Consider the following 22820-nt stretch of genomic DNA (forward strand, 5'->3'; position numbering starts at 1 on the left):
TGGCATAGCTCTCATCTTCCTCAGAGTACACAAGCCCCACAACCACGTCAAGGTAGTGCCTCACTGGGGGATTATTATTATTATTATTATTATTATTATTATTATTATTATTATTATTATTATTATATGGATCATCGCACAGTCAGCCAGATGTTCAGACTGGATTTGGCATTTTGTCTACCTATCGAGTCCTTACCCAGGACCTGGGATAGGCAGATGTGGATGTTTGATGGAATTACAGATATCGTCGCAGGATGGAAGCAGTTCCTAATAAGGCCGCCTTTTGCAATTGACTAATAGCGAATTTGTCAATGCCAATGGTGTTCAAGTGGTGCTCCAGTTGTTTTGGGATTGCACCCAAGGTGCCTATGACTATTGGTACTACCCTTGCTTGCTTTTGCCACAGTCTTTCTATTTCTATTTGTAGGTTTTTGTATTTTGTTATCTTCTCCAGTTCTTTCTCGTCTATTCTGCTGTCTCCAGGCACTGCCACGTCCACTATCCAGACTTTTTTGTCTTTCTTATCGACAGTTGTTAAGTCTGGGGTGTTATGTTGCAGGTGCTTGTCTGTTTGAATTCTGAAGTCCCAGAGCAGTTTAATTTTATCATTTTCTATGACTTTCTCTATTTTATGATCCCACCAGTTCTTGCTTACGGGCAAATGATATTTCTTGCAGATCTTCCAATGCACCATTGTTGCTACTTTGTCATGCTGCTGCTTATAGTCAGTCTTTGCGATCTTCTTGCAGCAACTTACCAGGTGGTCCACAGTTTCTTCAGCTTCTTTGCATAGGTGGCACTTACTGTCTGTTGCTGTCTTCTCAATTTTATTATTATTATTGCTGTTGTTGTTGTTGTAGTGGAGGAACAGGAGTTGTAGTAGAAGTCAGGAAGAATGGTATATTGAGTACCAGCCTTTGAGTACATGTGGGGTGTGCTGTCTAGAGTACTTATGGAATTGTGTTGGCTCTCTGGGGTTTGAGAGCCCACTGACCTGGGTATACGTTAAAGAACGCTTGACAGATATATTGGTTTCTCTTCTGGAGAAAGAGCGTCAGAAGGATCAGATCTAATTCTTCTTGCTTTACTGTTGGCAAAATAGAAGGTGGCTCAAATAGGGCTGATTTCTTCATCATCCTAAAACTGCCCTCCGGCCATCTACAATGACTTCAGATATCACTTTGATTTAGACCAGCTTGAGAATTGCTCAAGGTTTTCCTACTTTTCCTCTTTTCCTACTCTTGTACATAAAGAGAGGAAAACCACAACCATAACAACAAGATGTGAAATGTAAACATTTCTCTGCTCATTTCTGCCTTGCTGGCTGCCTTAGGCTTCTTCTGCTCCTTCTTATCATCTGGGTTTTCTCACAAAAGAGATCCAAGCAGCTAGAACAATCAAATTAAAGATCAATAAAAACTAGGACAGAAGTCATCTGAAAAAGTAAAATAAATAAATAAATCACTGCAGTTGGAAAGTCAAAGAATTGGCAAATCTGACCAGCCCTCAGCAAATTTAGTCTTGAAATCCGTCAATCAATCAATTTGTAAAGTTGCTCATCTCAACAAGTTGCTCTTTCTTAAGAGGTTGCTGTTACAGTACCAAGTACGCAGCTAAGTAGGATCATAGGCAGGAGATTTAAAAAGTCAGTCTAATATTTAGACCAAGATAAAAGAATAACACCCAGACCACAAATTGGATTTAATTTAATTTAATCTACAGTTCATTTGGTTTCCTTTGCTCCTTCCTTTGTTATTTTTTTAGTCTAAACCAGCGGTTCTCAACCTGTGGGTCGCGACCCCATTTGGGGTCGAATGACCATTTCACGGGGGTCGCCAAACAACGCAGTCCGCCATTTTTCCCCCTTTTCCTTAGCTGTGCTACCTCTGCATGGGGCCCGGCGGGTGCCTTACCTCCCTTGGGCTGGGCCAGCTGGTGGCCCAGCCAGTGGTCGCCCTGCGCCGTTGCTGCCCCTTGCCAGCTATGCCTCGGCCGGCACAGGGGGCGGCACCATGCATGCGCAGCGCTCCCGGGCAGGGAAAGTTTTTGACTTACGACCAGTTGGGTAGTCCTCGACTTACGACCGGTTGGGTAGTCCTTGACTTACGACCGGTTGGGGATCGCGGCATTAAAAAGGTGGAGAACCACTGGTCTAAACAATAGTTGTCCAACGGTGGGGCATCTTGTCTTGGAAGTAAAATATTTCTTTCATTATAAGTTTTAGCCATCAAACAAATATAGAGTGTACTGTAGAAAGGACTAGTAATGAAACAACCCTTAGCAATAGCACTTAGACTTATATATTGCTTCATAGTGCTTTACAGCCCTCTCTAAGCAGTTTACAGTCAGCATGTTGCCCCCAACAGTATGGGTCCTCATTTTACCCACCTCGGAAGATGGAAGGCTTAGTCAACCATGAGCCCTGTCAGGATCAAAACCTTGGCAGTGGGCAGAATCAGCCTGTAATACTGCATTTTAACCACTGCACCACCACGGCTATTATCTTGATGAAGCAAAACAGATTGTACCAGATTGTGTAGCTGACCAGCTTCAAAATAAAGGGAAATATTGCTTCCGTACTAGTCCAGTAAATAACTGAAAGCTATTCCATGAATTGGGGATGATATGAAAGTAAAGTCCTGAGGCAGAAAATGAGGGTTATAGCTCAAGAAAATGCTAGTTGAGCCTTAGAGATACTAAAAAAGAGTAGCCTTCAAAATAACAGATTTCCAGTTAAAATTAATAATTGGTTTAACTAGATCAGCCCAGGTGACATTTAGAGACCAGGTTGATCTCTATGCTGGCTTTGGTCCTGTTATTGCTTAACCATGGTTTATGAAACAAATCATAGGAAAATGACCTTACACAAAATTTTACCATAAATGATTGTTTACCAGTCACATTTGCTGAGTTCATACTAGGCTTATATGAAATGGCTATATTGTACATTGTTTAGGCACTAGGAGCTGTGGAGGCAGCACCATTTCCTGTAAGTACTATATGTGTTTCTTTATTTGATTTATATAGCCACTCATCTCACTTTTATCTGATTCTAGATACAGTAATAGTGCAGCTTATCTTGTCACAGTATTCTGCACACGTAGTCTTCAACTTATGATGAGTTGCTTAATGACTGTTTAAAGTTACAATGGACCTCTGCTATTTTGCAGTGTCCTGCAGCCACATAACCATATTTCACCACATTATACCACAGTTTTGCCAATATATGCCCTTTTTTGTGCAAAACCAGCTCTAGTAAACTGCTGGTTCACTTTACAACTGTGCATTTGCTTAACAACCATGTAGAAAAGGTCATAAAATTAGGCTGGTCACATAAATGTCCTATTTTATGACCCTTAGGATTTGCAGTCATACTGAGCAGGTTCCATTATTGTCATAAGTGGAGGACTATCTGTATACATCTTCCAGCCACTGGAAGTGCTGAAGGAGGTGTCAAAACAACACAGAAGTTTTGTTTTCCTTGTTGGAAGCAGTGGTTATAATCCCAGTTCACAAATCAGACTAAATCAAAGCCAGACAAATTTACTTAATTTCCTATTATACTTGCGTGATCTAGCCAGAGAAAGTTCAAAGGTTGATACTTTCTGAGCCATTCATTTATGAGATCAAATTGTGGGTTAATAGTCATACTTCCTAAAAACATTTTCAAAGAGAAGACCAAAAAAGGGAATATAAGAGGACTTTTGTTTCTCTGTATCCACAGTAATACCGCTCCACAGGTCTTTAAAGCAAGTTCAGTAAATTTGAGATATAAAAGGCTGGGTTGTTAGTTGAATCTACTAAGTCAATATGAGACTGTTAGTAAATTCTCACCTTCTTCTAGTTACATCTAGAATAAAAGGCAGTCTAGTTTAACTGCCAGCAACTTGGCTGTTGTCAGACCCAGATGAAAATCTCATCTCAATATTAAAGACTAGTTTACTTGCGAGAAAACTCCTAGCTAAAGTACTTATGATCAGAATTGAGCCCAGAAATTATGTTGCTAAGTGAGAAATTTGTTAAGTGAGTTTTGCCCCATTTTACGACTTTTTTCACCACATTTGTTAAGTGAAGCAGTTGTTAAATTAGTAACATGGTTGTTAGACGAATCTGGTTTCCCGATTGACTTTGCTTGTCAGAACATCGCAAAAGGGGACACCGCGACAGTCATAAATATGAACCGATTGTCAAGCATCTGAATGTAAATCACGTGATCAAGGGATGTTGGAACAGTCATACGTGTGAAAAATGGTCATAAGTCCCTTTTTTCAGTGTACCTTTGAACAGTCACTAAATGAACTGTTGTAAGTCGAGGACTACCTGTAGCTTATTTCAGAATTATTACATTTTTGCATGCAGAAGCTCTTCCTACCAACATATAGGTCTATGCACCATGGTGTATTTACTGGGCCTTTATCCCCATCACATGTTCTGAGTCAATGGATTTTTCCATTAGCCTTAAGAGACATTTGATCAGTATTAACATAGCAGTTCTCTCTAATCTGAGAACATCTGGTTTCTGCTTCACCAACTTCATTTGATACAAGTGCAAGAAATCTGCCTGTGACTTATCGGATGCAGCTACTAGAAACTGTGTGAGATAGAACATTCGATTCCATTGTATATATGGGAGGTAATTTGGGTTAGAAATGTAAAATTTACCCAGGCCCAAAATTAAGAGAAAATTTTTACAAAATGTTTTATAGATGGCATCTGGATTCTAAAAAGTTGTCTTGTATGTATCCTAATTTACAGCCCAAATGTTGGAGATGTAGTAGCTTGGATGCTACTTATTTTCATATCTGGTGGACTTGTAGAAATATAAAAGCTTTTTGGATTAAGATTTGATGGAACATTCAAAAGATTTTTAGGAGAAAGATAAAGTTTACTCCACAATTATTTTTATTGGGTGTTATTGTAGATTGTAATGTTAAAGAAACTAACCTGATGTTGAATTTGATAACAGCTGCAAGGTTATTGGTAGGCCAATATTGGAAGAAGGATTGTTTGCCTACTATAGAAGAATGGATGCTTAAAGTGTCAAATTTAGCAGAAATGGCGAAAATTTCTGCTTACTTGAAGGATCACTCACAAGAAAGATACATTTTCGGTCTGGAGAACATGGATAGATTATATTCAGAATAAATATGGGACTAAAAAGTTCCAACTAGTTTATGAGTAAATTTTAGAGTATTATTATTATTAATAGTTTATTATAGTAGAATTCTTATTAGTTTTATTATTATTTTTAGTATTAGTATTGTTAATAATTTGGATATTGTATTGTTTAATAATATTGATTTGTTTATATTACTATGTTTATTTTTAATTTGTTTATACCTATGTTAAAGGGGAGTTAAAGCGCATTATGGACTTGGTTATTTATATAGTTGGTTAATGTTAGTTAGAGTTTGATTATTATATTTGTAACCCTGTACTCAGCTCTGGGAAGTGGGGGAGGGAGAGGAGGGTTTTAAGGTGGGTGGGTTTTGGGGTGTATACTGTAATTTTTATAAAACTTTTCAATAATAAAAAAAAGAACAAGGGCTTGATAACACTTTGGCCTAAACCTTCAGGATTATTTTTTTTTTATGTGCTTCTAGTGAAAATATGAAGATCCAGGTGTGATCAGCAACTGGGGTTCTGATTGCTCCTGTTCACAGGGGCAGTGACTGGAATATGTAGATATGAGCAAATCAAACGTGCTGATCAAAGTAAGAAACTTTAACATGTGTTTTAAAGTTGCAACATGGATTCTTGGGCCAGGAGGGAAAAAAAAAATGAATTTGGCAAAGAAATAAGAAGGGGGGGGGAATGTTTTCTCCTTTCAGTGTCTGAAGTAGATGAAGCCCAGATGTTTCATAATAGCAAGTATGAGGTTTCACGGAGGACACTTCAGACTAAGAAGGGACATTTTTCTACTGCAATATAGTTTTTTTTTTTTTCCCTGTAATTGAGGTTGTGCTGTAATTTGCATTGGATTGCCTTGGACTTAGGAGACCATTATGAATATTTTGTTGAAAATTCAGAGATCTATAAATGTATAATGATCACATAGGTTTTTCAATTGCCTCTTTTGGAGGCCAAGTTAATCCTGAATTCCAAACTGAATTATATAGCACAAATGTGGGAAAAATTTAGGAAAGAAATTTAGTGAGCCATGTAAGAGGAAAAGCTTATTTTCTTAGTTTGGATACAATGTTTTCTTAACTTTTTTATTTTGGAGAGAAAGCAGTAATAAAAGTTTTCCAGGCAAGGCTTCTAATAAAGCATTCATTTTCCAAACTGAATTCTCAGAGACTATTGATATTTGGAGTATTTCCTCTTTCTCCTTCCTGGAAATTAAATCTTTAGAAAAGGAGGAGCAAGTGGGGCTACTTCCCAGCCCCTTGAAATGCATGAATTCACTCGTTTTTGCTATGTTAATAATAAGAATTGGCAGGAGAGTGCGAACTATGTCACTGAAGATTCAGAAGTGACTTGACAGATTGCTAAATGGATAGAAATCAGTTGTGATCAATTAAAATATGCAAAATTTAATATTCTACAGTATGCCTCAAAATTTTAATTTTAAGTATAAAGACAAAAAGAGACTGGAATGGACCTTTGGAAGCAATGCACATCACTGCTGTTGTTAGGAGATTCAGATGTTAATGTAATTGTTATTACTGGGGATAACACTATCCCTTTGAGATGGCTCATCAGTTGGGCATTGGGGGCACTGTGCTTCTCTTTCATTGAGAAGAAGTTTATTTATTTATTTATTTATTAAAATTTATAGACCGCCCCACTCCCGCAGGACTCCGGACGGCTAACAATAAAAATACAATATAACTTAACAAGACAAACAATACAGTAACATTCATCCAGGGGTCAGATTTTATAAACCCCAGGCCTGTCGGAAAAGCCAGGTCTTAAGCAGCTTGCGGAAAACCAACAGGGTGGGAGCGGTCCTAATCTCCGGGGGGGAGCTGGTTCCAAGACGTGGGCACCATCACAGAGAAAGCCCTCCCCCGCGGCCCCGCCAAATGGCACTGCTTGGCCGACGGGACCTGAAGGAGGCCCAGCCTGTAGAATCTAACCGGATGAAGGGAACTATGAGGTAGTAGGCGGTCTCGCAAATAGCCTGGCCCTGAGCCATATAGAGCTTTAAAGGTAATAACCAACACCTTGAATTGGACCCGGAGACCAATAGGCAACCAGTGCAGCTCACAGAGGATAGGTGTAATGTGGGTGTACCGAAGAGCATCCACTATCACTCGTGCGGCTGCATTCTGGACCAACTGTAGTCTCCGAATACTTTTCAAGGGTAGCCCCATGTAGAGCGCATTGCAGTAGTCCAGACGTGAGGTGACAAGGGCATGAGTGACTGTAAGGAGAGCCTCCCTACAGTCTCTTCTTTTATCCCAAAGGTGCTTTTAAAAAGGCAACTGGACTTTGTTTTATCCTTGAAAACATTTTGCTTCTCATCCAAGAAGTTTCTTCAGTTCATTTCTCCAGTTCTCTTCTTTTACTTTACATCTTCTTTCCTGATTCCAGTCGGTGTAAATTGAGGAGTAGAAATCATTTCCCAAGCCCCTGCTTTGTGGGGTGTGGTAGGGTTCTATACCCTTTCCCCTCCTTTTCAATACCTCCATGAAAACACTGGATGATTTGGGGTTTGGGGTTCAGTATCATCAATATGTTGAGGATACCCAATTACAGCTTTTGACTCTTGCAAGGGCTGGTGAAGTGAAGTTGTTGAGATTTTCTCCCAGTGCCTGGAGGCTGTGCAGGTTAGGCTGAGCAGGAGCTATCTCCAGCTCAATCTTACTAAGACTGAGCAGCTGTGGGTGTTTCGACTACCCAGATCTGAGGATATTCCAACTTTGACCTTTGATTCAGTGGCACTTCAAGGATGGTGTGCATTTTGGAATCTTCCTGGACTCCCAGATCAATGGATGGCAGTTGGAAAGACTTTGTATAGGAGGAGTTGCGCCACTTCCTAGGTCAGGAGGCCCTTTGCTCTCATGCCCTGGTCACCTCACAGCTTGACTACTGCAATGTAATCTACATGGGGCTACCCATGAAGACCATCCAGAAATTTCAACTGATCCAGAATGTAACAATATGGGTGGTTAATGGACATGCTTCAGTATGCCCATGTAACACCACTGCTTTGCAAGCTGCCTTAGTTGCCAATTTGCTTCTGAGTGTGATTCAAGGTGCTGGTTGTTACCGATTGGTTAATTGAGGCACTGTCTGTCTCCCCTAATACTTGCCCAGCCAATCCAATTGGCAGGATTTGTTGTTAGCGCCCCAGATTTCTTTGATTAAATGGTGCCATCTCTCAGAATCCAAGAAGCACACATTTCTGGAGCCATAATAGATTCAAACAGTCCTCACCCTGCTAGCGTTTCAAAGGGCCCTGAAGATCTGGCTCTACTCCCAGGCCTGATTGCAAACCTTATTTTCTTTGATTCCAGCCAGTTTTTATTTTTGCCATTATTTTTTTCTTTTTTGCTACTTTGTTGTTTTTAATATTTTTTTAACAATTTGTTCCACTGCCCAGAGTCACTGAGAGTTAGTTGGCATGTAAATTTAATACATTATTTATTACTCAGTGACTGAAAAATTATGATGGACTCTTATTATGATTGGTCACACAGTCAGCCAGATGTTTAGACTGGATCTGATATTTTTACCGATCTATTAAATCCTTCCCCAGGATCTGGGATAGGAAGATATTGTTTGATGGCGTTAAAGAATGTAAAGCAGGGGTCTTCAAAGTTGGCCCTTTTATGACTTGTGGACTTCAACTCCCAGAATTCCTCAGCCAGCCTGGCTGAGGAATTCTGGGAGTTGAAGTCCACAAATCATAAAAGGGCCAACTTTGAAGACCCCTGATGTAAAGGATATTGTCGCAGTTCCAAATAAAGTGGCCTTTTACAATCGACTGATGGTGATTTTTGTCAGTGTCAATGGTGTTCAAGTGGTGCTCCAGATGTTTTGGGATTGCATCCAAGGTACCTATTACTATTGGCACTGCATTTGCTTTTTTTTTTTTTTTTGCCATAGTCATTCTGTTTCTATTTGCAGGTCTTTGTATTTTGTTCTTTTTTTTCTACACTGCTGTCTTCAGGTACTGTGACATCCATAATCCAGACTTTTTTTGTCTTTCTTATTCTTATTATTCCTAAATTGGCGAGCACCAACCTGAATAACTTTCTGACAAGCATTTCTATAGGGAAATGCTTTCATAAAAGCTTCAGCTGACATACCCATTCGGTTTCTGCATGCAGCAGAATGAAAGGCAACATCCTGTTTTTCAACTTGAGTAATAAAATAACTTGAGTTCTGGGCAAGCAACATGAATGTTAGTCCAGAGGTGTTTTTTTAAAAATATATATGGTCCTAAAACATTTCCCCCATGACACTTTCAGGGATCCTCAGAATCAAAACTATTTGTCAGATATTGAAGATACTTGCAGATGTTTAAAGCAATGATACTCTTTTCATTTTTAAAAATATAGGATATTTCATGAAGAATATTTTAATTATGTTAATATTTATGGATTTAATTATTACAATAATAAGTTCATTAATATTAATAAAGCTGATTTAATACTGTTATTTTTAGTCTATTTTAGAATAGCCAAATCAGCATTCTATGAAATCATTAATTTTATTTTTTAAAAAATATGGTAAATATTGGTAAATATAACCCATGCCAGATAATTTTAATAATGGGACCAAAATGTTTAAGAAACACTGGGTTACACCATGATTTCTCAGCTATGTTTTTTTATAGGAGATTTTGTTAAATAGATGTGATCAAAGGGTTAGGGTTACCTGTGATTGAGCAGGGATGATTTATTTAAAACTAAAGATAAAGGACTTCTTTGAATTAGCTTGATTCCTAATGACTTCTAGACACAGCAAACAAAAGTGATTTGTCACTGTTCTTTCTAGGATACATTTTTTTAAATCTCCCAGACCAGAGAGGACTCAGATTTAAACACTGACTAAGCCAGACTGTCCTTTGTTGTTTCCCAGCGTAGCAGGGGGGAGTGTCAGGTGCTGCCACCTGCTGAGATCCAATAAAAGACAAGTCAAGGGGCTGCCAAGAAGAGCTCCTGTATGTTTAATCATTGTATAAGAGGCAGACATTTATGAACATCCCACCCAAGGAAAAACAAGACTCCAGACCCAACACTTCTTAAAGTTCTTGTCTGAAAGAAGAACAGGGGGATGGACTAGAAGACTAAAAGACCTCCAAGGTCCCTTCCAGCTCTATTCTGTTCTAAGTTAAGGGTGCAGAATTCCAGTCTAAGATGAAAGATGGCATTCTAGAAGAAAGATGAAAAAATAGACCTGGATGGGAAATGACTGTATTTAGATGGGAAGAATGGGAGGATTGGGCTGTACAGAAGATAGATGGAGAATACAATATTTCAGATCTATTCATTCATTCATTCATTCATTCATTCATTCATTACCTTCAAGTTAGGGTTGACTCCTGGCAACACCTGGCAACTTCCTGGAGCAGTCCCTGCTGGTTTCTTGGCTACATTTTTTTGGGTAGTGGTTTGCCGTTGTCATCTTCTTCCTAGGGCTAAGAGAGAGTGACTGGCTCAAGGATGGCCAGCTGACTTTCATGGTTAAGGTGAGACTAAAACTCACAGTCGTCCAGTTTCTAGCCTGGTACCATAATTTCCTGCTCCTAGCTAGCTCTCTAAATTATATTGGGTTTTTATTATTAAAATTAATACAAATATTAAACTTCTTGTTTTGTGAGTCCTGTTTATAGCTAAGCCTTTTCCTTCTTATTTGTCTTTCCAAAGGCCAGGAAGAACACAAATGGAGAAAACTGCAGAGAGCTAGAAGGAAAACACTGGGGGATATAAATGCTTAATTATGAATTTCCTGAAAATACAATATAAGCAGGAACAACCGGATAAGATTAGTATTGCAATTTTCATGTCCAGCTGGTGTTTCATGAAAATATCATGGGACTGGTGCAGAAAAACCCCACCACATTTCTGGAAACCTGCAAGCAAATATAAAATACTTCATTTCTTCTTAAGTAAGATTGCCTAAATTCAAAGGAGAAAAACAAATACACAAGAATGGGTATCAATAGACTTATCTTGTGCATGTCAGGTGCAAACAAGTAAATAAAGAGGTATATAAGATCTTAAAATAACTGCTCAGGAAGATCTCCCTGTCTCCTTACAAACAGATCATAATTACTGCAAAAATAGGTTAAAGTACAAAACATGTCATGTATGGTGGCATTAAGCAAATAGCCAAGCTCCTGAAAGACAATGGTATATGAATAACTTTAGAGACTCTCCAAATTGAGAGATTTGCAAAGATGGTTCTAGAAAAACACTGCCACCTGCATGCTTTCTATCTCTGCAGCTGTTAACAGCAGTGCTCTACAATGGAGGGGTGCCAAACATTTCCAAACCAAAGTACTAAATGTCCCTTTTCAAAACCAAATCCTAAATGTCCCATTCTGAACTCAACAGAAGCATTCGGATGTTGGTATGGCCTGTTTAAGACACATGGAAGAACTTTACTAGAAGTGATCTGATCACAAAATGGGCCACTCTATTCGTCCAACAGTTCTGTGGGAATTGTTCTGCTAAAGACCCAAGTATTCCAATTTCTTGGCCCACCTTAGACATGAAGCCAGCTGGGTGACTTTGGGTTAATCATTCTCTCTCAACTCTAGAAAGAAGAAGGCAACCCTGAAATCTTGCCAAAAAAACTACAGGAATTTGTCCAGGCTGTTGCTAAAGAGTCACACTGACTTAAGAGTCAGAAAAATTAAATGTAAGTCCCAGCTAGAGAAAGTTTTGAAAAATGGAAATTGGGCTATCATATGCTATATTATTCCTACTAGTAGTACTTTGCTTTGTTTATATTGAGTTTCTTAATAATGTGTAAATTTATAATTTGTTTATTGTACTAAAAGTACCTAACATTTGCTAAGTGCTTGCCATAGATTAAAAATAAAATAATCTCTGCACACACATTTAAGAGCCATGGTGGTGCAGTGGTTAGAATGGAGTATTGCAGGCTAATTCTGCTGACTCTCAACAGCCAGCAGTTCTGCAGTTCGACTCACACAGGCTCAAAGTTGACTCAGCCTTCCATCCTTCAGAGGTCGTAAAATGAGGACCAGATTGTTGGGGGCAATAAACTGACTCTTTAAATTGCTTAGAAAGGCTGTAAGGCACTGTGAAGTGGTATATAAATCTAAGTGCTATTGCTGTTTCTATTTATCATCTAAAAGTTACAACAGAATGGAAAAAAAGGCTCTGCAAAAAGGCAAAATAATAGTCACTGAGAACCATCAGGAATCCTGTGGGTAGTGTAGTTTGCATTTATACCCAAAATATTGTGTTCTGAGAGCAATTCAGTACTAGAGACTATAATATCAACCAGTGCCTAAAATACTCAGGAGGACTTTGACACTAATCATGGAATCCAGTAATCATGTTCAGGAGAATACAGAGTAGCAGAGGAAAATTTCAATTACCGTGAGATGGAGTAACTGTGTGTTTCAGTCAAGAAAAAGAGGTAAGCTTCCTAGCTACTATATAGGACAGTGTCCTAGAACAGTTGGTCATTGAACTGACCAAAAGAGAGGTGACCCTGAACTTAATCCTAATCAGCTGCAGACTTTGAACAGGATGTGACCATTTTAAACTGACTGGAAACAGAAGAGGTCATTGGTCTCAATGTAAATTCAAATTAACCTTAACCAGAACTGTTTACTCCCATTCTTTTCACACAGTGTTCCCTCCTACCAGTTCTTAATTTTTCCTTTCTTCTTGGTACTTACTATTTTTATTTTATTTTATTTAGGGACAGTTATGAAGCCAGGGATATTCTTGAAAAGAAAAATGATGTGCTTGGTGGATTTGATTTTTGTACCATGTGAGTTTAAATTTAAAATGAAACATCAGATGGTCTGGAGAGCTTCGTAGGGACCAAGGAGTTTATTTGAAGGGATTCTGATGCCATTGCAGTCTTCCCACCCAGAATTTAAGACATCAGTTTAGAGCTGATTCCCCCCCCCCTTTATTTGAGTCTGCCTATATAAAATGTAGCACAAAGGCTAGCACACAATTTATTCCCTTTCTGAAGATATGAGCGTGTATGAGTGGGTTGCTAGGTAAAACTGAGAAATAACTGTCATGGGTTCAAAAACAACAGTAAAAACAATAGCACTCTCAAAGTTAGGACAGGAGTGAACACACTTTCATCACCGGTTTATTTTATTTTCCTGCATATTGAAGTGCTGATGCGGTCTTTAATTTTCCAGCCCAGCAAAAAGCTGATTCATACCTTGTTTCCATATCCTGCTTTTACAAGGCTGAGTCACCATGACAATTTTGGATTCCAGGCCAAAGTATTTATCATTATGAGCCGATCTTCTGTGCATCTTCAATACTGCTAAGATTCGTGGATAAGGGATCTGAGTAAGAGCATCTCACTTTTTTTGACTGATTCTCTAATCATGCTTACTCAGTTCATGGTTGTGCATATTTACTTGTATCTACTGTGTTAAATGAGTCTTAATAACAACACTGCAGATTACAGCCCTAAATACATTTATTTTTGTTCCTAGATAGATAACAGGGGTTCAAGAACTGCAAATAGGTTTTAATATCTGCCTTATGAATAAGAAACGTGGTGCCCACTCACCAAGCCCATTCGGCATAATTAATGACTACGGTCTGTGATTATGGCAATTCAGAACATTTGGAAAATGAGGGGTCCTTAATGCTCTCTGAACTTGGTTATTTTCTTGCAGATGTTTCCATTGCTTAAACTTGGTAACATCATCTATGCTTAATGCTACCTAGTTTGGGTAATGAAATGTCTGCAAGAAAACAATCAAGCTCAGAGCACCAAGGACCTCTCATTTCAACCCTGAGCTACAAATATTCTCCTTTATTGGCATCTGAAAAATGCCTGGTGACCTATCTCTAAGCTAGTTGCTAAATCAACAATGGGCAAAGACAGTCTTAGTAATGGTTGAGTTAGGCAGCTTTTCATTCTGGCATTAAACTGATGTGGAACGCCAAACTAATTTGATACATTCCCCATAATTCTGCAGAGAGCCAGTTTGGTCTGGTGTTTAAGGCACCAGACTAGAAACCAGGAAACTTTTCAGTTCGAGTCCAGCCTTACCCAGGAAAGCTACCTGGGTGACCTCTTTTTTCTTAGCCCAACTCACTTCACCAAGTTGTCATTGTGGGGAAAATAGAAGGGAGAAGGAGCATTAGATATGTTCACAGCCTTAAGTTTTATATATATATATGTATATATATACATGTAGGTCTTTGGTTGTTCGGGTTTTCTCCCGCATAAAATTGGAAGTGTCTTGGCGACGTTTCGACGAAGTCTCATTCGTCATCTTCAGGCTGGTGTTTTCAGCTTCGTGCTTCGAGGAGCACATTGCTCCTCGAAGCACGAAGCTGAAAACACCGGCCTGAAGATAACGAATGAGACTTCGTCGAAACGTCGCCAAGACACTTCCAATTTTACGCGGGAGAAAACCCGAACAACCAAAGACTTACATACAAACCCCGCGAAAACCTCAGAAAACATATATATATATATATATATATATATATATTATATATATATATATATATATATATATATATATATATATATATATATATATATATATATATATATATATATATGTATATTATATGTAGGTCTTTGGTTGTTCGGGTTTTCTCCCGCGTAAAATTGGAAGTGTCTTGGCGACGTTTCGACGAAGTCCCATTCGTCATCTTCAGGCTGGTGCTTTCAGCTTCGTGCTCCTTGAAGCACGAAGCTGAAAACACCAGCCTGAAGATGACGAATGGGACTTCGTCGAAACGTCGCCAAGACACTTCCAATTTTACGCGGGAGAAAACCCGAACAACCAAAGACCTACATACAAACACCCGCGAAAACCTCAGAAAACATACATATATACATATACATATACATGTACATATACATGTACATATACATATACATATACATATACATATACATATACATATACATATACATATACATATACATATACATATACATATATATATATATATATATATATATATATATATATAAAATAAAAGTAAGAATATGACTCTTGGGAATATCCATACTATTAAAACAATGATCACCAAGAGAATGCTTTAAGAAAATAAAATTTAATTAACTAACCTAGCTTTCGTCAAAATACATTTGACATCATCAGGGTTAAAAGGCAAGTATAGGGAGTAGACTTATATACCGTTATCAAGCGTCCTGTTATCAAACAGCATAGTATGTACCAGAACCCCGAAACAGACAGCAGGACGAAGAACCCTTGATACAGGCCACACGGGTGTCCTTGCCGTATATTAGTAATGTGTCTGAGGCCACGGCCAGGTTGTTGGCGCCACACAATATAAAAGTGGCCCACAAGCCCAATCAGACTCTTGCGGGCAAAAGGGATGCGTTCTAAGGATCAACTCCCCACCAACGAGAGATCAACGGTAGTCTGCAAGATCAATTGTATGGATTGCCAGAGTAATTATGTAGGCGAGACATCAAAGAGGCTAAAAACACGCCTACACGAACACAAATTGGCAATCAGACGAGCGAACAACACTCTCAAATTTGGGCTCACATGGCCGAGTATGACCACCGTTTTGACTTTGAGAACACCCAAGTCTTGATCAGTGATGCCACAAAGGGAGATCGCCTGCTGAAGGAAGCGTGGTATTCGGGAGGTGATTCCATCAACCGGCACGTGAATCTATGTTCAGCACATCAAGCCCTAAGAACGTGGAGCGCGGGTAACCATCACCGTTTGTGATGAAGCCCAAAGGGAGCTTCATCACAAACGGTATGACCGGAACAAGGACGCGGCTCAGAGTCCCTCCCTGTTCCACCACACTAGCGGACCCTTGGATGGTGCTCCCCACTTACTAGGAAGGCAACTGCCGTTGGACCAACAACAGATCGGCCCCAGTATACAATTCCCGCAGGACTCGCCGCAACCTGTTGAAAGCAAGTCCTCCTCGGAATGGAAAGGTGGTATGCGGAGGCACGCAATGGTGACTCGGTCACAGCTAAATGAAAAAAGACACCCCCCTCCAGTGCATTTGGCACGAGGTCTGGTAGCTAAACAACAGTTACGATCAAGGCAAAGGAGCCCTGAGAAAGGTGACGACCAGGAGTTAGGGGTGAAGGAGGGTGACGCCCGCCGGCAACGGACTGAACAACAGAGCACTCCCAATGGGATGGCAGCAAAGAACGCTTTGAGCATATGTGGGAGGAGGGTGATTGGAATGGACAGCAGACCCCTCAGTATAGTGCATGGGAAGGAGGATGCAAAGGAGAACAACATGGGGTAGGGAAAAGAATCCATAGTGCATCTCAAGGGATGAATGGACAGGACCGAGGTGAACTTGTGACTCAGGGGGATACTGGAGTCAAGCCAGATACCCCCCACCCTCACCCCTTAGGTGCGACCGTATGCGGGGTGATGGAGGAGTTACACACGGGGGAGGGGGGAAGACCTTAATCCTGAATCCACTTAATCCCAAAGCTACCGATCGAGTGGTGTGTGAGGGAATGCGAGCTAGGAACAAAAGAATGTGTATTAAAGGAGGCACGCTTGGGTTACATTTTGAACAGCTGGGGCCAATGACACGCTCTAAGAGCCGGAAGCAGACGCTTGATAACAGGACGCTTGATAACGGTATATAAGTCTACTCCCTATATTTGCCTTTTAACCCTGACGATGTCAAATGTATTTTGACGAAAGCTAGGTTGGTTAATTAAATTTTATTCTCTTAAATAATATATATATATATATATATATATATATATATATATATATATATATGTATGTATGTATGTTTTCTGAGGTTTTTGCGGGTGTTTGTATGTAGGTCTTTGGTTGTTCGGGTTTTCTCCTGCATAAAATTGGAAGTGTCTTGGCGACGTTTTGCCAAAGTCTCATTCGTCATCTTCAGGCTGGTGTTTTCAGCTTCGTGCTTCGAGGAGCACATTGCTCCTCGAAGCACGAAGCTGAAAACACCAGCCTGAAGATGACGAATGGGACTTTGTCAAAACGTCACCAAGACACTTCCAATTTTACGCGGGAGAAAACCCGAATAACCAAAGACCTACATATATATATATTTATAAAAGGCAGGATATAAATTAAATAAATAAATCCTCATTTCATTTCCAATATGAAGTCATATCTTAATGTACTTATTTCCTTACTATTTATTTTTTAAATAATATTGTTTTACCAGACTCTAAGCTGCCCAGACTTGCACAATAAAGACATGGTTGGTGAATAACTTTCATAAATAAATATTTTGATGATGCAAAATACGTTTTAATTTTGAGGCAATATTAAAAAGAAGAAAACTGCTTTTATGTTGCAGTGACTGTTGATTTTAGGGACAATTTCAGTGTTTTTGATGACTTTGTAGAAGTGGTTTGCACTTCCCATTTCTGCTTACTAGGCATTGTTTTTGTTGCGGCAAGGATACTGACTCTTCAGCACCTCATGATCTATCTCAAGGAAAGAGTAGACTGAAAATAAGTTAAAAGTAGCCCTTCTTTATCTACAACACTGATTATTTTGTTTAAGAGCCTGCTAATCTGAGGTTACTCTCTTATGCCCATGTTCCTTGGAAAATGTGCACAGAACTCATGATCTTTGATTCTCATTCTGGTAAAAGGTAGCTCGCTAGATGATAGGCTTTGCCTATCTCTGCAATTCTGGGGGGAACAGGGGTGGACCATTATAGTATATTTTCCAAAGACCACATGAAAAACTGGGACTGTTTTGGAGAACCGCTGCTGCTTCACCCCCTGCCTCCACCCTGTCTACCTCCACCATCCCTCTGCTTGCTCACCACTGCCCTCTGTTGCTGCTCTGTCCCCTGCCACCACTCTAACATCCTAGATCGAACTGGAAAGCCAAAGGGCTGGATATGGCCCGGGCGGCATAAAATACCCAGGCCTGGGGTGGAATGTAGTTTGGATTTCCAGGAGGGAGGGGTTGCATTCCAGAGATCCAGGAGGCAGCAACGTTTTGATTGTTTGGTTGGGAGAAACAAAGAGAGTTAAGAGGGTTTCTCCCTAGCAATTCTCAGAGTGTATCTTCAATGTTGCAAGTAGTTCCTTCAGTTTGGCAAGATTTCTGTCTACAGGCAAGCAACAATGAAGGAAACTGCTCAGAAGTAACTCTGTATGTCTTTCTTGGTTCTTGGGACCTGACAGCAATGTATTTCCTATAAGTAAATCTCCTTTTTGTATGCTTTACTAACCCTCAATGACTTCATATTCCTACCGTCAGGAATGCTCACATGAACAGACGGATTGGTTCAACTTCCAACCTTATTTTTTTTTTCACCTCATAGTTTTACTAATCTAGCCTTGGGACTGATGGTCTCTCACTAAGACTAACCAGGGCTAACCATTCCTATCTTCAAAGTCCAGAATGAGAATCCTAGGTCCGTTCCTACCAAGAGATGGCCGCTAAATAAGTACTACAAACATTGGAACTTCTAATCCATAATCACCACACCAGGTAATTTTGCAGTTTGTTGACTCCTCTGGGAGGGTTACTTTGTTTTCATTATTAGGTTTTATCATGACAGAGCTATCCTAAGGAAATGAAGATTAGGGCTGTGAAAATTATTTGCAAAGCATATGAGGTCTATGCTAGTGCTGTTAAAGCAGTAGATCCTTTTTTCAGGCATTCCAGTGAACCTAAGGGGAGAAAAAAAAATGCTATTTTATGAATTTTATGAACTCTAATTGGTTGGATTCCCTACAACAGCATTGTCCTTTTTGCAGACTTGCACATCATCCTGAAGAAACTCAGGCTGCTTTAATAAATAATAGAGACACGCTTGCCCAAAGTTCAAAGCACTTCTTCTGAATCACCTCTTCCTAATAAAGATGAACTTTTGGTGCCCAAGTGTGTTTGTAAAGCTTCAGTAGGTGGAAGTTCCTGGACGATTTTGTCTGGATTAGGAAGATAAATAGGATTAAGCTTGATTAGTACTTGGATGGGATACAACCAGGAAACACAGAGTTGTACAGTTCTAAGCTAGACTGGAAAGTTGACAAAACATCTGGAAGAAGGAAGTGGCAAACCATTTCTATGCTATTGCCAAGAAAACTACATGGGTATCCACAAAGTCAAACCAGGAGTTTTGAATGAATACGCAAACCTACATGGATATCCAAATGTCAAACCTAAAGGAAAATATATATTAGTTATTCTCCTCCTTTTTCCCTTTCCTCCTCCTCCTCCTCTTCTTCTTCCTCCTCCTCCTCCTCTTCTTCTTCCTCTTCCTCCTCCTCCTCCACCTCTACCACCACCACTTCATGTGTTGAAGGAAATATAAAGTTCTGGTTCTTGCACTTCTGGCAGTCTCAACCTTTGTTATTTCATGCTGCTGTGTCTTTGGTATTGTCTCTCCAACTTCTGAATCTGCTTTGTGTTCTTTGGCCTTCTCCTCTTTTTGTATATGTTTTGTATGGTATAGAATCCCAAGACATTCTTTCCAGGTGAGCAAACCACTTAACTTGCTGTTTTTGTATGTAGTTTAAGATTGGTTCTATTCCAATTCTTATATTAGTTTGCTTTTAAATTAGGGGTACAGAGGGAATTCTTTCTATCAAATTTACATTCTCTCTGGGAAAATCTCTCCATGAACAAGACTTGAGTCCAAAGGGGCAGTAGGGTGGCAAGAAAAAAGTCCGAAGTAAAGTTGACCCTAACTCACCTGGCCTTCCAGAAGAGTGCAAAGAGTTGGCTTTGCCAATTTGCGTGGGGATTGAAGAACAACAGACAACCCTGAGGGTGGTTGGTGGATTGAAGACACTCTGTTCACCTTTTCATCTTTGGTTCGACTTTGTTTTTAGTTCTTTTTTAATTGTATGTGGTTTTATGTTTTTTATTTGTAAATTGTCCAGAGTCACTTAGTTAATGAGTTGGGCAGTGTCTACTTTTGAAAAATAAATACACAAAATAAAACCAGAATTAACTGAAGACTATGTATGACCCATACACACATGCACACACACACACACACACACACACACACCAGACTGTACAACCTCAATGTAATGGTAGCCATATGGAACAGTGGTACTCAACCTTCCTAATGCCGCGACCCTTTAATACAGTTCCTCATGTTGTGGTGACCCCCAACCCTAAGGGCTCTCCAAGCACACACCGATGCCGCCCACTCACCCACCGTGCCCAGGGCTCAGCGTCTTGCCTGTCCTCGCCTCACTTCCGAAGGTCGCCGGCCTGCCCGGCACCAGTTGGCCAGGGAGGGGGGGGCAGGAAGACCACTCCGCCAGCTCCACCCAGCTTGTTGGAGAAGTGCCCAGGGAGAGAGAGAGAGAGAGAGAGAGCGCACCAAGAGGGCAACAGTGCCGGCAGAACTTAGTTCAGCCTCCTCCGCGGAAAGGGCCGCGAAGCAGCGCAGCCTCCCTTAGGAGATGCTCGACGGAAATGAATCCGGTGCTGCAACAGCCCCCAGCTAGAAGCTGTGCGGAGACGGATAGAGGAGCAGTGTCTCGGTTCCTAAGACCATCGGAAATATGTGTTTTCCGATGGTCTTAGGCGACCCCTGTGAAAGGGTCGTTCAACCCCCAAAGGGGTCGCGACCCACAGGTTGAGAACCGCTGGTATGGAATAAAACATGCCCTTTCCAGAATTTTCTTGATTGTAATATTTATTGGAAAGTTTAGTAACGTTTTTCTGAAATTCTAATCAAGTACTCTTCTTAGCTAAGGTTTCCTTTACAGACTTAAGTGTTGGATAATTTTAGATATATTATAAATATGTTTTAGCCATAGTCATAAGGTACAGCCTGATCCTATTTAGTTGGAAATACTCCAGCTAGGGGACTCAATTTCAGGAAAGAATGTAGAACATTGCAATCTCACTTTCTAAAGTAGTATATTTTAAATGCACGGGTGGCCATGGCTTTGTATGCTTCATAATAAAAATAACAAAGCTCAACTCAAAGTTCTTTCATGGAGGAAGAATGACTTTGTGCTTTCGACATACAACTATGGTTATGTGCCCATTGTTATAGAAAGGAAGATTCAACAGTAGTTAGCTCTTTCCAATCCTCTGATTCTTAAAAAATGAAACAAGGCAAAATAGAGACCCACCCACATACCAGCCACACTCTCATAAAGGTAGCACCAAAATGAAAATGTGCAATTTAAGGAATTTCGGGACACAGATTTGAAATTAAAATGGTGTGTTTAAAATGGAACAATTAAAGAAGTATCTAAAAGAAACTATTTGATCTATCTATCTATCTATCTATCTATCTATCTATCTATCTATCTATCTATCTACCTACCTACCTACCTACCTACCTACCTACCTACCTACCTACTTACCTACCTACCTATCAAATGCCACTCCTGTCGCTATCATTTTTTAAATATATATTTTTACTAAAAGTTTTCTTAACATCAAATACAAATAAAGATAATGGAAAAAAAGGGAAAGGAAGGGGATAAGAGATAGAATGAGGGAACTGGAAAAAGAAACTTTTAAAAAGAAACATAAAGCAGCAACTTTTGAGTTTTGTTGGTGCGGTAAGATACATAATAAAGCTACAATATCAACTTTTTAGTTATACCAAATGAAAACTACAAGCCAATTCTCTAGCAGTAACCCACTTAATTGTCAAAGTCAGAATTTTAATTATTTTCTCCACATCTGCCCATCCCCCTATCGAATGACTCTGGGCAGCTTACAACATCATAAAAACAAGAATATAAAAATGTTAAAAAGATTAAACACGTTTAAAATTAACAGAAATTGGGTAACTGGGAACCAGTACATGAATGGGATGGAAGTGTGATCTTCTTAATCCACTACCCGTCTCAAGTGTGGGATGTCCACATTGGGGCCCCAAACCAATTGGCAGTAGGAGGTTTTAAGGCCTGTTTGGAAGGCCATGTGGGTTGGGCAGATTTCAATCCCAATGGCACGATGTTCCAAAGGGCAGAAGCCACCACAGAAAAGGATCATCTCCTGGACCCCACTAAAGTTTCTTGACCAAGAGGGTCTACAGCATGCCTTCTGCTGGAGTGAGTGTGGCAGGCCACTTTCCTTGGGGTGAGATGATTCCTCAAGTAGCCTCCTTTCATCCATAAAGGGCTTTAAATATGATAACCAACACCTTGAATTGGATCCAGAAGCAAACAGCCATCAGTGCAGCTCATGCAACAGAGATGTCATATGGGCCCCTAAGACTGTCCTGGCAGCTGTGTTCTATGCCAGCTGTAACTTCTGAGTACTCTTCAAGGGTACTTGAACTTCAAGAAACCACACAGTGAACTTTGGACTCTAAAAGGCCCAATCAACTGGTTGGCTATAATCTGATTGGCCAAAGATGCTCACTTTGGGAGTGGATGGTTGAGCAGGTAGCTTTCATGCTCCCCCAATTGGTTGTCTTTTACCTGCTACTGCCTGCTTTGGGGGAAGGAAATTTTTCTGGGGTCCAGTGCAGTCCCCCCTAAAATTGGCTTTATTTTGATAGATGGACATGCTTTTGCACAATGCAAAGGACTATACCTATCCTTCTTTTTTCCCTTCTTTTTTGAGAATGCTGGGTGGAGTCATTCTTGGAAATAAAGAATGACTCCAATCATATTAAAGGAAAGAAATCATTTCTTTGTTAACGAGGAGCAGGGACAAGCATCAAGGGATTGAAATGCAGGAACGCTGGTGTCCATGGGCAGGATGCCATTCT

The 22820-nt window shown here is 39.9% G+C and overlaps 1 protein-coding gene across 5 annotated transcripts in view; it reads left to right on the forward strand.

The window, feature by feature from the left end:
* The window catches only part of FNDC3B (fibronectin type III domain containing 3B), a 369819-nt gene that overhangs the window by 4720 nt on the left and 342279 nt on the right, over positions 1 to 22820 (forward strand). The window contains exon 2 of one of the 5 annotated variants that reach the window (XM_039338145.1): positions 5604 to 5714. The exons of 3 other annotated variants lie outside the window; for them this stretch is intronic. The gene's annotated coding sequence lies outside the window, so the exon portion shown is untranslated. Of the gene's footprint in view, positions 1 to 5603; positions 5715 to 17169; positions 18608 to 22820 lie in introns of those variants that run through there. One more of the 5 variants, XM_039338161.1, reaches the window with a different exon arrangement.

This window comes from Crotalus tigris, unplaced genomic scaffold (assembly GCF_016545835.1).
Source record: "Crotalus tigris isolate CLP2741 ecotype Arizona unplaced genomic scaffold, ASM1654583v1 scf7180000017549.6302385, whole genome shotgun sequence".
Classification (NCBI taxonomy): domain Eukaryota; kingdom Metazoa; phylum Chordata; class Lepidosauria; order Squamata; family Viperidae; genus Crotalus; species Crotalus tigris.